This window comes from Pogoniulus pusillus, chromosome 33 (assembly GCF_015220805.1).
Source record: "Pogoniulus pusillus isolate bPogPus1 chromosome 33, bPogPus1.pri, whole genome shotgun sequence".
NCBI classification, from domain to species: Eukaryota; Metazoa; Chordata; class Aves; order Piciformes; family Lybiidae; genus Pogoniulus; species Pogoniulus pusillus.
In genome coordinates this window covers 48819-63517 of record NC_087296.1, presented here as the reverse complement: position 1 = coordinate 63517, position 14699 = coordinate 48819, and the positions used below count along the sequence as shown (strand labels likewise).

The following is a 14699-nucleotide window of genomic DNA, read 5'->3' as shown; positions in this document are numbered from 1 at the left end:
GCTTGTGCTACAGTTTCAAAAAGAAAGTGTGGACACATTTTTTGACTGCTGGCTGACAGCCGTCAAAACTTTTTTTTTTTGGGGTTCAGCTTCAGGAAAGCACTACCATTCCTTACACATGTTTCAAAGTGCTAAAGGAAGTGATTTACCTCTGCAGTCTAGAAAGAGACTTCCAGTCTCAGTCTCAGATGTCATGTTACCACTACCAAGTCTTTGGAGGATGCGACAAGTTACTGGGGGATTAGGACTCACTATCATTTCTCCTTGGGGATTTAACAGAATTGGATAGACAAACTGGAACAGTAACATCAGGAGGAGGAGGTCATTATGACCACAGTCTGAGGGGCGAGAAGACACATGAGAGAGCATGGAAGCTACCTGATGTGAAGAAGAGTGGAAGAACTGAGAGGTAAGGGCAGAATATAATGAATTAATTAACTGGGGAAATGGGATGGAAGGAGAGGAATTTCAGAATGTTATAAATAAGTAAAATTAACATTAGAATAAAAATGTGCTGTAGGTGGCAGAAGTCTTTGATGAACTCAGCAGAGACTGATGAAATACATAGAATGAAAAGCCTTTAAAAAGTTATAGTATATGAACTACTTGAGCTTGCTTTTTGTTGAAAATGAAGGAAAATTATGGGAGAAAATTAACTTGAACTTGAATTTTCAAGGAAAAAAGTGGTCTACTCTGAGTGGTCAACTGAAGACTATCTTCAAAACAATTTTGTGCAGAAAACAGGTCAGACAAAGCTCAGTCTGTGGAGCTCAAGCCTAAATTTGATACAATATGTGAGAAAAGTGTGAATTATCTACAAACTATTGTTCCATACTGTCCTGCTCTTTAACTGTTTGTGTAAAAAGGCAGGTAGATGAAATAATATGCTTTGGTTGGATTGTAATCTAAACGTTATATATGAAAGCTCTGCAGTATAAAATCTGTGTAAAGAGAACTGCATCAAAGGATCACTACTTAAAGTCTGGAAAGTTGGGAAGCAGAGTAAGTATCAAGACTCTAAATATAATCATGAAGCAGGAAATACATATGCAGCTAGATTACCTAAATTTGTGTATCAATTACAAGCAGCATTTGCACACTTAGCTGCCTTTCCTCAAAGGCTTATCTACCTCTTCTTCTGCTTCCAGTTACACAGACAATTGCTGTTAGGCAAGCAGTACAGATGTAGCTGTCAGAAAATTCGTCTTGAAAAATTTAGGAGAAAAACATTGCAAGGTGGTAGGTTTTTCACGTTCAGTCACAGACACCAAGCTCTACAGGTTTTGAACAGTGGATATCCTCTCCTATCTGACATGGACTTTGTGTTCTTCTAAAAATTAGACCTTACTCCACTGGTATCAATGGGAGCTACACCACTTGCTCCCTGTCTCTCTTGACGCAAATTCCTGTTGTGGTGCTGACCACCCCTTCAAATGTGTTTTGACCTTGTCCTTCTCAAATCTGGGCATTGCACAAATTTTCAGTATTTGGGAGCACATAGCTATGCCAGGCTTACTTATGGAACAGGAAAAAATTGTCTTAGAATGAGATAAATATTGCCAGTTACTTGATAGAGACTTCTACTTACTCTAACCAGAGACTTTCATTCCCAGAAGCCAGGATTTACATTAATCATCCCACACTATGCAGCCATTGGCTATAAAAGGATGGAAGTAGTAGCCTTTGTGAGGTTGTTACTGACAAGTTTCACTGCACCTCGATGATGAATATCTTTTAGTTTTTGCCTCCCACGCCTGTTTCCTGGCACAGAAAACAATTCTAAAGATTCAAGGTATGTCACAGATTCAGCTATCATTCTCTGTTAATTAGACACTGCTAGCATTTACAGGAATGTCCCTTTTTATTGGGTTGGAGTACCTCTGCTTAAGCATGCTCTATGCAGCAATTATTGAACTTGAGTTCTTTGCAAACTAGCTGTAACTCATTTCCCCTGCTTTCTGTGCTTGCATAGAATACTCTCAGTGGCTTTGGGTAAACAGAAAAGTGTGTAAAATGTATCATTAACCGGGATACAAAATTACTGAAACGTTTCTGTAGATTAACTAGCTTTGATTTTGCCTGCTTTTCCCACACAGATTTTCAATCTATTTTCAGCCCTTTTCTCGTAGGAGCAAGGGATTCTGCACTACAATGGTTGCTTTCCTATACTAGGAGGAAATAAACCAGGTAACACCCTTTTCTGTTAAGCAAGCAATGAAGTCAGTGCGCCGAGGTGTGAATTTTTCAAGAGTTTTCTCCTTTCCTTTTTCTAATGATTCTTCATTGTAGATAATTGGCCTTCTCTGCAAGCATTCATAGTTTTAAACCAAGACAGCAATTGTGTTGTTGCTTGTTTCCCCCAATTAAAAACATTTCTACATTCATCCATTAATACTTCAATCATTCAGTGATGCATTTTTCACATGGCATTATTATACACTTAGGTTTCATAAATTTAAAAAGCTTTGATTGTGTTAATTCTTCAAAGTGATGCCAAATCATCCAATTATGTCCTTAAGTGTAGCCTTTTCATGTTTTGGAACAAAGCCAGTTTCCCACCCTTCAGTCTTTCCCTCACGGTCCCTTTCCACTAGTTCCAGTTGTCATGAAAAGAGCTTTTTTTTCATGACCGCTTCAACATCAAGTGTTCTGCTCTTGTTTAAAAAGTCAAGCATTTCCTACTAAAACTTAAACTTGCATTTTTATTATACTGATGGTTTTGCTGAGTGAGGAGACCTCAGACAAAGCAAGCTTTTATAAGGGAACTATTCACAGGAGGCACTTCATTTCTTGGGAATGGGAAAAGCTTTGCATAGTGACAAGTTTTGTTTTCTTCTTTTCAGAACAAAAAACTGAAGAAACTGAATTTCCCATAAACAAAATATTTTTATGCAGCTGAGTGCTTCATTACTAACTACACACCAGACTCCTAACACTTTTTTTCTCTGTATATCTTAGATGTTAAGGAGGACAGAATTTGTTCCTCAGCAATGAACACTGAGCATAATATGGCCTCAAAATCATTATCTGAGAAAGTGAGTTGTCTTCACCGCTAGTCTGCTTTGTCTCATAATATGATTGAGAGGAATGTGGTGATGTAAGCTTATTTGAAAGTGTCAAGATGATGTGGCATGAAGCAATCTCTTTTAGTAAAAGGTAGCCTCCCAGTTTCAAGTTGTACTTATAAGACTGGCATTTGTCTCCACATTTTGTTATCACACCTTAAAAATGTGAAAAAAATGTGACTGTTGATATCTTCTTGGGTTACCTGCTGCTGTAGGTCACAGGTTTTGGTCAACTACTTCTTTCCTTTTACAGCATTGAGTTGACTCATTCTACTATAGTTTATAAGCACACACACATGCCAGCCATCCTTCTATTCGTATTCATCACTCTCAAGACCATGCCGGTTATTATCAGCTGTGTAGGAATTCCCAGCCCTGAATTTTGTAGCAGTGCTGTTCTGTTTTGCTCCAATCTGCAATCAGTTTGGAATTTCTTCCCAGTGACTTCTGGTACCACTTGCCAGGCACGGCTTAGGCTTCTCTTGTCTGGAAAGATCTAAAAATCAGATGTGATTAATGTTGCTAATGGTTTTTTTTTTTCCCTAGAATTGCTTTTGACAACTCAGATGCTTTCAGCTGCCTGCACTTGCCTGTCCTAGGACACCTGTGGAAAGAAGGCTCTTAATCTCAGCAGGACCTTAAGGAAACAGACTTTATCTAGTTATGTATGTTCTAAATACTGAAATATTTCAAGTATTGTTTTAAAATATTTATACTGCTTTCTGCTTAAATATGCCTCAGAAGCTCAAATACTATTGGCTTGCTGACAGGCATGCAGGCTAGAGGTCTAGCATGTCAGGAAGGTGTGGACAGAGTATCCAGGCTCTGTGAGGGTCAGTGATGGGGAATCTGTCACCCAGGAAGCTTTGCTGGAGAGGCTGCCACTCATTCCTCTGCTCCTCGCACAAGCTGCACATCAAAGGTGGCCAGCAAGCAGTTGTAGGGGAGGTCCAGAGACCATCCAGGGTACGAAGTTTGATTCCTTCCCTGAGTTCCTCCCCTGCAACTTTAGTACCAGTATTAATAGCTTGTGTAGGACATGAGTTGTCTCTTGGTGTGGGTGGCTGAGGTGGATGTTGTTTTGGGCAAGCATTCACTCAGAATTCTCCTTATCACAAGTTCTGGAATTAGCAAGTTTGCTATGCTCCACAATGCCATTTGTCAGACGTGATTGCACTTTCTTTCTCCACTCATCTAAACCTTACTTCCTAAGGTGTATCGACTCATCTGAAAAAAAAGTATTTGAATATACAGAAGATTAATGTTGCTTGATTATTTAGAAGCTATTTAAAAAACATTTTAAACTCCTACCTGGTGTCTCCATCTACAGTGAAAAAATGGGTGAAGAAAGCTTCAGGAGGAACTGTGGGGAAATGTAAAGAGAAAAATGTACATGACGCTTAGTGATTACTCTGTGGTAAGTACAAACAGCTTCGATCACCTGAAACCTCCAGTTGGAACTGTAAGAAAGACACCACGCATTAAATGTCTCCATTTAACTGTGGACTGTATTTATGCTTTTTAGTTATTTTCTTAAAGCACATTTAAGCACCACTCTTATCCATAAAGCACACTAATCAGCAGTCAAATACAAGCATTATACAGAAATTCATACTCTTTTCTGCTAATTCCCAAAAAGTCTGCATGTGTCACTTAATCTGGAAAATTATGATAGATGTTTTAATGTTAGCTAGATGGAAGTTGTTATACAACTGAAGTCCAGAAAATAATTTCTAGGATTGCTTCATTAAGTACATAAACCAGTAACACGGGTGCTAAAGAAATACAAAATTGTAAAAAACATTCAAATTGTTTTTAAGAATACTTTAACAATATCATTGTATCCCTCAATGTTTAAACCTTCTAGATCTGTCTCTAACACTGAAATGAAAATAGCCTTTCCTGCAGTTCCAGTTCTCAAAAGTGCAGCATTATATGGTAACGAAACAGAAACGAGTATGAGGCTGTTGGCTCATGGATTATAGCTACTCCAAAACAAAATAGCTGACAACAGGCAATTAGCAGCCTCCCTAAAGTTTTTTAAAGGGTGAAAGCTTCTCTTAAAACAAGGTAAAGTATGATGTGTTATTAATTCACTTCTTTCTGCTGCAGTTTGTGAAATACAGGTACATATTTCCCCTAAGATATCCTTAAAGGACTAAATGTCTCTGGGGCCTGGTAATCACATTTTTGCAGCCTTTCACTTCTAGTTCACTGACTGAAATACAGCCAACGTGCAGCATGGGTGGGAAATCGCAGCTGAAAGGCTGGTTTGTGGCCTGTCTGAAGTGAACTGGTTATTCCACTGCATGTCTTAGACGATCCTGAAACAGACTCAACACTTCGGAAAGCAGCAGAGATGAGAATACTGAGCACCTCACAGGTTCCAGCCAGATCCTCCCTGAGACACAACCAAGTGAAATAAACTGAATCCCATTCCAGGCAAATTTCCTCAGTGCACTGACCACTTGGGGCAAAGAGGTCCTTAGCCACTTGGAAGATCTTGGTGGGCAAATACTTTCTTCATGCGGAGCAGCCAGCCGAGGCTGGATGAAGTGACAGGTCAGCTGGGGTCAGCATGTGCAGCACTGCTCCCTGTGCTCCACAAACACTGGACAAAAAGAGTTTAATTTTCCATTTCTGCCAGTCGGGTACTCTTGACTAGCATTAGATATACTTAATGTAGGGGGGAAACAGCAAAGGACGCACCACAGATATGACCGTGTATTTGAGGGTGAAAGTGCATTATCTCTGTTCTTACACAGAGATTAATGAATTGTCCTCTTCTTCACACTCTAGAAAAGCTACCTAATAATACTTTCTCAATAGCTACAAGTTATCTTAGTTCTATGCTTCTCAGTGGCAACTTTAAATTGTCTCCTTTATGATTTAATTTCCTTTACATTAGGGACTTTTCTTTACAAGAGGTACATCTCTTTTTGCAAAAATACACTTTTTTTTTTTCTCTCTGAACAAAACTGTTGTATTAAAGGCTTTCTCAGAGAAAAGAAAGATCTGTCTTTATTAACTACTAAATATAAAGTGGGGAAATTAAAACACTGGGATGTCATGTCAGCTGTATATGTTGCCTTGTATGATGTCACATTTGATTTTCTTTTTTTTTTCTGGCTTTGACAGCATCATATTAAAAATCCGATTGCACAATGACAGCGTAGGCTTTGAATTATTCATCTTACGAATGCACTCTTACAGAAAGATTTGGTATTTCTTGTCATTTCTGAAAAACAGATAGTTTAAAAACTGTAAAGGGGAAATGGTTGATAATAATTAATTAATAACTCAAGCTTGGTGAAGGTAATCTCATTTTAGTAGAATAAAACCAGATTAAACATAACACATAACTAATGTCAAAAGTCTGTTGAAACATAATTCTCAGGGTGACATTTTGGGCTCGGTGAAATCAATGGCAAGACTCCAGTTCAGTTTCAGAGGAGCCAGGAAGAAAACCTGTACATTTCCAACCTGGTTTCAGTAACTAACTGTGAGAATGCTTGTGATACTTCATTAAATTAGCTTTACCCACTCCTTCTCTTAGAATATGATCCAGCTATTAATGCTCACTGAAGGGAACAGGACTTTTTCCATTCAGTTTCCAGAAGAGACTCAGGCTCTTGAAGTTGTAACTTTTTGCCACAGTCTCTCAGGGTTTAGATGGTGTATTTTGGTGTATTTCCTTATGGTGACTGGGTTCTGCCAGCATCTTTTTTTTTGTTGTTCTATTCTACCCCTCTCCAATGTTAAATAAGTGCAATCCGTTGGTTCATTTATATCAAATAACTTCAGCTGTAATCCTTCTCAGTTACTAAATTTGTCTTTTCTTCATTACAGCTTAAGGTTATTTTTAAATCACTAAGGATATTTTTAAATCACTAAAGTTGGAAACATCTGCTCTCCAGCTTAATTAACTTCAGCTAGTCCTTTCATATCACAACCATAAGCCAGACAATGCCATTTTAAGAAACATTCTCTTCCCAAAACCTAAAATGACCTTTTAGTGGTATCAGATACAAAAGTATCATTTGATATCAACCCCATTAAAACTGCCCCTAGCTATACATACATTTTTCTTTCTCACAAGAATTATCTCAGCTGAGCTCTCTGGGTAAGTAGGATCTCTAGGCTTGAGCACAGATCAGAAGGGTAAAGAGTGGGCTATATTTCAAGTGAGACATGAAATAAATCCTTCCAGCTACAGCAATGGGAAAAAAAACAAAGGACCTTTTCATGTCCTGCTTCCTCAAAAATGATTAGCAGAGATGTCATTGATTCTGCTCACAGCAGTGACTGAGGAGAATCTCATGCTAAAGTCACAGCAACAGTGGACATGGGGAAGGGCAACTGATATCATCTACCTGGACCTGAGTAAGGCATTTGACTCTGTCCCACATGACATCTGGTCAAACTGGAAAAACACAGACTTGATGGGTGGACCACTTTCTGGACAAGAAATTGGCTGGATGATTGCATGCAGAGAGTGGTGATCAGTGGCACGATGTCCACCTGCAGAGCAGTGATAAGTGGTGTCCCTCAGGGGTCAGTGCGGGGATCAGTACTGTTTAACATCTACCCAAATCTGGTCTTTTGCAACACATGGATCATCTTGGGGCAACATTTTTTTTCATTTCTGAGGGAATAGTTACACATCTTTGTTGCTTCCCTACTGATAAGCCAAACTTGCTTCAAAATGTACAACTGGAAACAAGATATTACAATTCAGTAACATTTCATCCTGCAATATCAATGACAGTCTCCAAGAATTCTGCTCCAAATAAAATGTGGGACCTTCCAGGACAAAATTCTTCTGTCCTTGTCACTTATTGTCCAACCTCTACTTAAGCAAGCTCCAGCTGAAGACACCAAGCAGTACCTATACAAGTGCAGTGTAAAAACTGCAAAATAATACAAACCTTCTACCAATTCCATGTGTTCTTAACATTCATTCTCATCAAAGGCTTCACATTTTCAACACTTCTTCCAAAACCCACTACTTACTAGACTGAAACCAGAATCGATGTGTTTCCCTTAAGACTGCCTGTAGTTTGAGACCATGCTGACCACTATAGGTGACAGAGAAACTTATTTCCATAATAATATTAAATCTTAATGTGTCAGACTGCCACCAGCTGCGGCAGTAATATGTGATGAAGCGTTTCTGATGAGCCTCACACGGACTCCTCTCTGTATCACAAGAAGAAAGCCCATCATCCTGTAAGTTGTACAGAAAAAAACAGCTATACAGAATTCCAAGATTTCCCTTCCCACAAATGTTGTGTCAATTGCATGCAGAAGTGCTTCAATCCCTTTGCTCAGTGTAATGCAGGACAAAGCAGTCCTCTGTGTTGAACATCACTAGGACAAAGTATAAATGAAACGTGAAAAAATGCCACAACACAAAACCGAGCAAAACCTCCAACAAAATTTAGCAGAAAGCAGGAATTGGGAGGGTGTGGAGGGAAAGGACATTTCCCCTCAACCTCCTTCAGTCTTTAGTGTTATCATACCACCAGTTTCTGGAGAAGGGACTGAAAATTTAATGTTAATTTCATATTAGTACTTTGTATAAACAAAAGGCAGTTTCCAGGTTTTCAACACTACTCAGAGCCAGATAAACCAAATAAAAGCAGTGGGGAGCACTGCTGCCATAACAACCCGTCGACGGGGAGCTATCGGCGTATAGCCACTAGAGCACCTGAAGCCACCCGTGTGCACCAGGGCTCAACAACTAGGACCCCTCCCCAGCCAGAGCATCCCAGCGTCTTCTGGACAGCCAAGGCAAAACACGCACAGACCTCCCCACCGCGACCACCAACTCCTTTGAGGGTCAGAAGGGGGGGTGTCAAGAAAGCCCACCCCAACGCCGAGTCCTGCCCAGCATCCTCCGGTCCGCCGCGGCAGGGCCGCGCTCCGCTGCGCCCGGCGGCCTGGGAGGGGCCAGAGCCGGCTCCACGCCACCTTCAAAGGGTCCCTTGCAAAAGTTGGGCTTCGGCCCCCTCCTCCAAGCCATAACGGGGGGGGGGGGGGGGGGGGGGGGGGGGGCGTGCTGCGGGCGGCGCGGGAATCAGGTGGCTCTGGTCCGGACTGGGGTGCTGTGTGCGAGCTCCCCCAAGGAAACGGGTAGCGAGGCAGCAGCCCTTTCTCCGCAGACCGCTTGAGACCGGGCCAGAACCCTCTGTTCTCCCAGGGACAGGCGGGAGCGCGATGGTTTCCCCCGCCGCCCCCGACTCCCCCAGAGCTCGTCCCTGGGGCCGCCCCGGGATGTGAGGCACGGAGGAAAGAAAGGGGGGGATGCGCGGCAGGTACCTGGCGGACCGCGGCCAGTGACTCACCCTTCCGAGGCGGGGGCTGTGGAGAGCGCGGTGGCGGCGCTGTCCCCAGGACACTGGGGACGGCGGTGTAGGAGCAGCAGCGGGTGGGGGAGCGGAGAGGACCGGCGGGGCCCGGGCTGCTCCTGGGCGCGCACTCGCTGCCCATCCCCAACACTGCCGCTGCCGGAGGAGGATGCGAGAGAGAGGCAGCCTCAGGCGCGGGCACGCGCAGCGACAGAAAGGGGGGGGGGGGGGGGCGCAGAGGCGCGCAGCGGAGGGAGAGCAGCTGGGGAGCGCGGTCGATCGCTCCTGCGGTCCTCGTTTCTTCAGCCCTCCTTTGCTCAATTCTCCATCCCTGCTCCCTCCATCTTTCACCCTCCATCTCATATCTTCCTATCTCTCCATCATTTATCCTTCCATCATCCATTCCCTCACCTCTCCCTCATTCCAACCGTTATCCATCCATCCAACCATCCATCCACGCATCCATTCGTCCATCCATCCCTCCCTCCCTCTATCCCGCCTTCCCTCCTCCTCTCCCTCCCCACCTCCTTTCGTTCCCACTGCCGCGTTTCCGCAGTCCCTCCGTGGTTCTTCCCCGCTCTCCGCCGCAGGGTGGTCCCAGAGTCCCTGTGGGCGAGGGAGCGCGTCTGCCTCGGCGACTCGTCCCCGCGGCGCACCCCGGGAAGGGCGCCCTGGATCTCTGAAGAGCTGGAGGTCCCCAGCCCCGCTCACTCGATCCCCAGGCTGCTGGTGTCTGCCCATCCTGCTCTGCCTGTTTTTCTTTCCCTTTTACTCTTCTATGCAGCAGGAAAGAAAACCGTGCTGCGGTGAGGAAAAGCAGCAGTAAACGTGAGGAAAATACGTAAAGTATGATAAGCCTTGACTACATATAAACCGAGAGAAACACTGGAGTAGTTCATAAAAGTGTCTTTCAAGCCTGCTCTTGAAACCTGAAGAATTTCCTGGATGCCTATTTAGGATCAGGAATAAGTATTCTAACCTTAAAATGAAACATTAACATTTGAATTTTTAACAAAGCCCCCCCCAACCAACAACTCCCCCACCTCCCGAAAACCCAAACGACCCTCCCCACTAAACCCCAACAACACCAAAACCCGAAAATGCATCCACACCTCGAAGCACATTGCGTGAACAGGAGACCTGTAAATCAAATAGGTGAAATAAACAGTCACAGCGAAAGCTGGCTGTCAACTCTTCATCACTGCTCTGAGCTCCCTCTGCATTACACAATGCTGATAAACCGCTGCTAGAGTGTCTGGGGAGAAGATTCAGCAAGAGAAGAGCACAGCACGGTTCATTAGTCTTAGCCTTAGCTTAGTAGTCTTACCTGCCAAATGGTTGTTTCAGAGCTTCATCTGTGCCTTTCTCATCAACCCTTCAAGTAAACAATGTAACAAACTCTAAATGCAGACACAAAATTCCCTGATGTCAGTGTCTCTGTCTTAGGTATTTCTGAATAGCTTGTGGATTCTTAATTTACTATGCTGTTCTGCTCTACCTTGTTCCAAGAAGAGCTGTTCAGGTTATCAACAACTCCCACTTGTGAAGTCAGGGAAGAGAGAGATTGGGCACGTTTCCCTGTAGCTCTACATTTCACACTGCTGGTTTGCTGTAAGGGATACAGTCACCTAGAGAATTGGTCTAGTTTCCTATTAGATTTATTCCAACAAAAAAGCCTATTCACTAAGGACAATACAAATATTTGTGTAACCGCAGTGAGAATGCATGGTTATGCATGAATCCATGTAGAAAGAGGTGAAAAACCACTATGAGCTCATGTTGGTGTGAAGATGTTTCTGAGCACCACTATTCCTGTAAGAACCAGCAAGAACTTCTTGAGATTTTTTTTTCAGATGTGTATCTTTTTAATGAAATTGTTGAGAGAAGGTCAGGGTCCTGATTCTGCTCCCCTGCAGCCATTGGCAAAAATATGTTCTAGAAGGCAAGTTACAGTCCCTGTTTAGAGGATGTCCTTTGATCTCTGTAGGCTTGATCAGGCCACCAAATAGGTTTGGCAAGGGGGTGGATAGAGAAGGGGAATTGTAAAATTGTCAGGTTCAGTTTTGGGAACCTGCAAAGCCAGAAAGAGCAGTATTCAGTGTTTCATTTTGAGCCATTTCTGCTTGCAAGAACATTTTCAACCAATTAGTCAGTGCTTTTCTTTTCCTTGGTCTCACTCCTGGGATCAGATCTAAGCACCTCTTTAACTTCTTTAACTTTCAGATTTCTGTTTTTCCTCCTGCATTCTTTGTCCTCTCTGTCCCTTTTCTGCCTTTTCCAATGAGGGCTCTGGGCTATGGAGAGAGAAGGAGGCAGTGAGGCAAAAGAAGAGAAACTGAGCATTGGGAGAGATGTTTGAACAAGAGCTTATCTATGAGTGGCACAAAAATTAGGTTGGTTTTTTTTACACATGGTTAATGTTGGGGCTTAGCATATTTAATGCAGGTAATCATAGAATCATAGAATCAACCAGGTTGGAAGAGACTAGACCATGGCACTAAGTGCCTCATCCAGTCTTTTCTTGAACACCTCCAGGGATGGTGACTCCACCACCTCCCTGGGCAGCCCATTCCAATGCCAATCACTCTCTCTGGCAACATCTTCCTCCTAACATCCAGCCTATATTTGTTCTATTCCTGGTTGTCTGGGAGAAGAGGCCAACCCCCACATGACAAAGAAAAGGCTGAGGTCCTGAATGCCTTCTTCACCTCAGTTTTCAACAGCAAGGAGGGAGGAGGAGGCAAGTGGCCTCTTGAACTGGGGGATGGGGTCGGGGAGCAGTGTGTTCCCCTGGAAATTCATGAAGAATTAGTTCAGGACCTGCTGAGCCATCTGGACACCCACAAGTCCATGGGACCAGATGGGATCCATCCCAGGGTGCTGAGAGAGCTGGCAGCTGAGCTGGCCAAGCTGCTCTCCATCATTTTCCAGCAGTCCTGGCTCACCGGAGAGGTCCCAGGAGACTGGAAAATGGCCAAGGTGGTCCCCATCCACAAGAAGGGTCGGATGGAGGAACCTGGGAACTACAGACCCATCAGCCTGACCTCAGTGCCAGGGAAACTGATGGAGCAGGTTATCTTGGGGGTGATAAGAGCGCACCTGAGGGATGGCAAAGGGCTCAGGTCCAGCCAGCATGGGTTTAGGAAGGGCAGATCCTGCCTTTCTAACCTGATCTCCTTCTATGATCAGGTGACCCGCTTGGTGGATGTGGGGAGGCCTGTGGATGTGGTCCATCTGGACTTCAGCAAGGCCTTTGACACTGTCCCCCACAGCAAACTGCTGGCTAAGCTGTCAGCCCGCGGCTTGGATGGCAACACTCTGTGCTGGGTTAGGAAACTGGCTGGAGGGCCGGACCCAGAGAGTGGTGGTGAATGGTGCCACATCCAGCTGGCAGCTGTCACTAGTGGTGTCCCTCAGGGATCAGTGCTGGGCCCCATCCTCTTTAACATCTTCATAGATGATCTGGATGAGGGCATCGAGTCAGTCATCAGCAAGTGTGCAGATGACACTAAGCTGGGGGCAGATGTGACTGGGTTGGAGGGCAGAAGGGCTCTGCAGCGGGACCTTGACCGCCTGGACAGATGGGCAGAGGCCAATGGGATGGGGTTCAATAGCTCCAAGTGCAGGGTGCTGCACTTTGGCCACAACAACCCCATGCAGAGATACAGGCTGGGGTCGGAGTGGCTGGAGAGCAGCCACACAGAGAGGGATCTGGGGGTGCTGATTGATACCCACCTGAACATGAGCCAGCAGTGTGCCCAGGTGGCCAAGAGAGCCAGTGGCATCCTGGCCTGCATCAGGAATGGTGTGGTCAGCAGGAGCAGGGAGGTCATTCTGCCCCTGTACTCTGCACTGGTTAGACCACACCTTGAGTACTGTGTTCAGTTCTGGGCCCCCCAGTTTAGGAGGGACATAGAAATGCTTGAGCGTGTCCAGAGAAGGGCGACGAGGCTGGGGAGAGGCCTTGAGCACAGCCCTACGAGGAGAGGCTGAGGGAGCTGGGATTGGTTAGCCTGGAGAAGAGGAGGCTCAGGGGAGACCTTATTGCTGTCTACAACTACCTGAGGGGTGGTTGTGGCCAGGAGGAGGTTGCTCTCTTCTCTCAGGTGGCCAGCACCGGAATGAGAGGACACAGCCTCAAGCTACACCAGGGGAGATTTAGGCTCGAGGTGAGAAGAAAGTTCTTCACTGAGAGAGTCATTGGACACTGGAATGGGCTGCCTGGGGAGGTGGTGGAGTCATCGTCCCTGGGGCTGTTCAAGGCAAGATTGGACATGGTACTTGGTGCCATGGTCTAGCCTTGAGCTCTGTGATAAAGGGTTGGACTTGATGATCTGTGAGGTCTCTTCCAATCCTAATAATACTGTGATACTGTGATCTCTACAACCTCCCTTCAGGTAGTTGTAGACAGCAATGAGGTCACCCCTGAGCCTCCTCTTCTCCAGGCTAAACAATCCCAGCTCCCTCAGCCTCTCCTCATAGGGTTTGTGTCCCAGACCCTTCACCAGCCTTGCCGCCCTTCTCTCGAATGCCCTGGCAGGCTCACGTAACAGCTGGGATAAGAAGCTGTCTTCCACACACTCTAGAAACCTTCTAGACTGCCTCTTCTCTGCAGCAGATGTCTGGTAGGTTAAAGTCACTCACAAGAACAAGGGCAGGTGATCTTCAGGCAGCCTCCCATTGTTTAAAGAGTAATAAATCAACCTCTTCTTCCTGGTTGGGTGGTCTATAACAGACTCCTACCAGGATCTCAGTCTTGTTGGCCTTCCCCTTAATTCTCACCCATAAAGACTCAATCACCCTTAATTTCTACCCCCATGACATCCAGAGCATCCCTAATATACGGAGCCACTCCTCCACCTCTTCTCCCTTGCCTGTCTCTCCTGAAGAGTCTATACTCTGTAGCCACTGATTTCAGCACTCCAATCGTGCAAGTCATTCCACCACGTTTCTGTGCTGCTGACAATATCATAGTTTTCCTTCAGCACCAAGGCTTCCAGCTCCTCTTGTTTGTGACCCATACTTCGTGCATTAGTGTACATGCACTTCAGCTGGGCTGCTGCTTTTACTCCTAATCTCTGGCCTACCATCCTCAAGTTCCTTTGGTTTATCTCTAGTGCTGTCATGTTTAACCCCCTCCTCCCTCCACTCCAGTTTAAAGCCCTCTCAACAAGCCCAGCCAGCTCATGTGCCAGGACTGAAGAGAAAAGACTCTGGAATTGCATGCAAAGAAGTGACTCATGGGTCTCATTACTGGAGACAGAGCATGCTCTCTCTCTGTGGT

The 14699-nt window shown here is 44.9% G+C and overlaps 1 protein-coding gene across 6 annotated transcripts in view; it reads right to left on the bottom strand.

Annotated features, from left to right (window-relative positions):
* The window catches only part of FUT9 (fucosyltransferase 9), a 33216-nt gene extending 22451 nt beyond the window's left edge, over positions 1–10765 (bottom strand). For 2 of the 6 annotated variants that reach the window (XR_010308134.1, XM_064170077.1), the window contains exon 1: positions 9413–9566. The gene's annotated coding sequence lies outside the window, so the exon portion shown is untranslated. Of the gene's footprint in view, positions 1–4376; positions 4429–9386; positions 9567–9939; positions 9961–10742 lie in introns of those variants that run through there. The other 4 variants (XM_064170078.1, XM_064170081.1, XM_064170082.1 and 1 more) reach the window with 4 other exon arrangements.
* Between the last annotated feature and the right edge of the window lie 3934 nt (positions 10766–14699).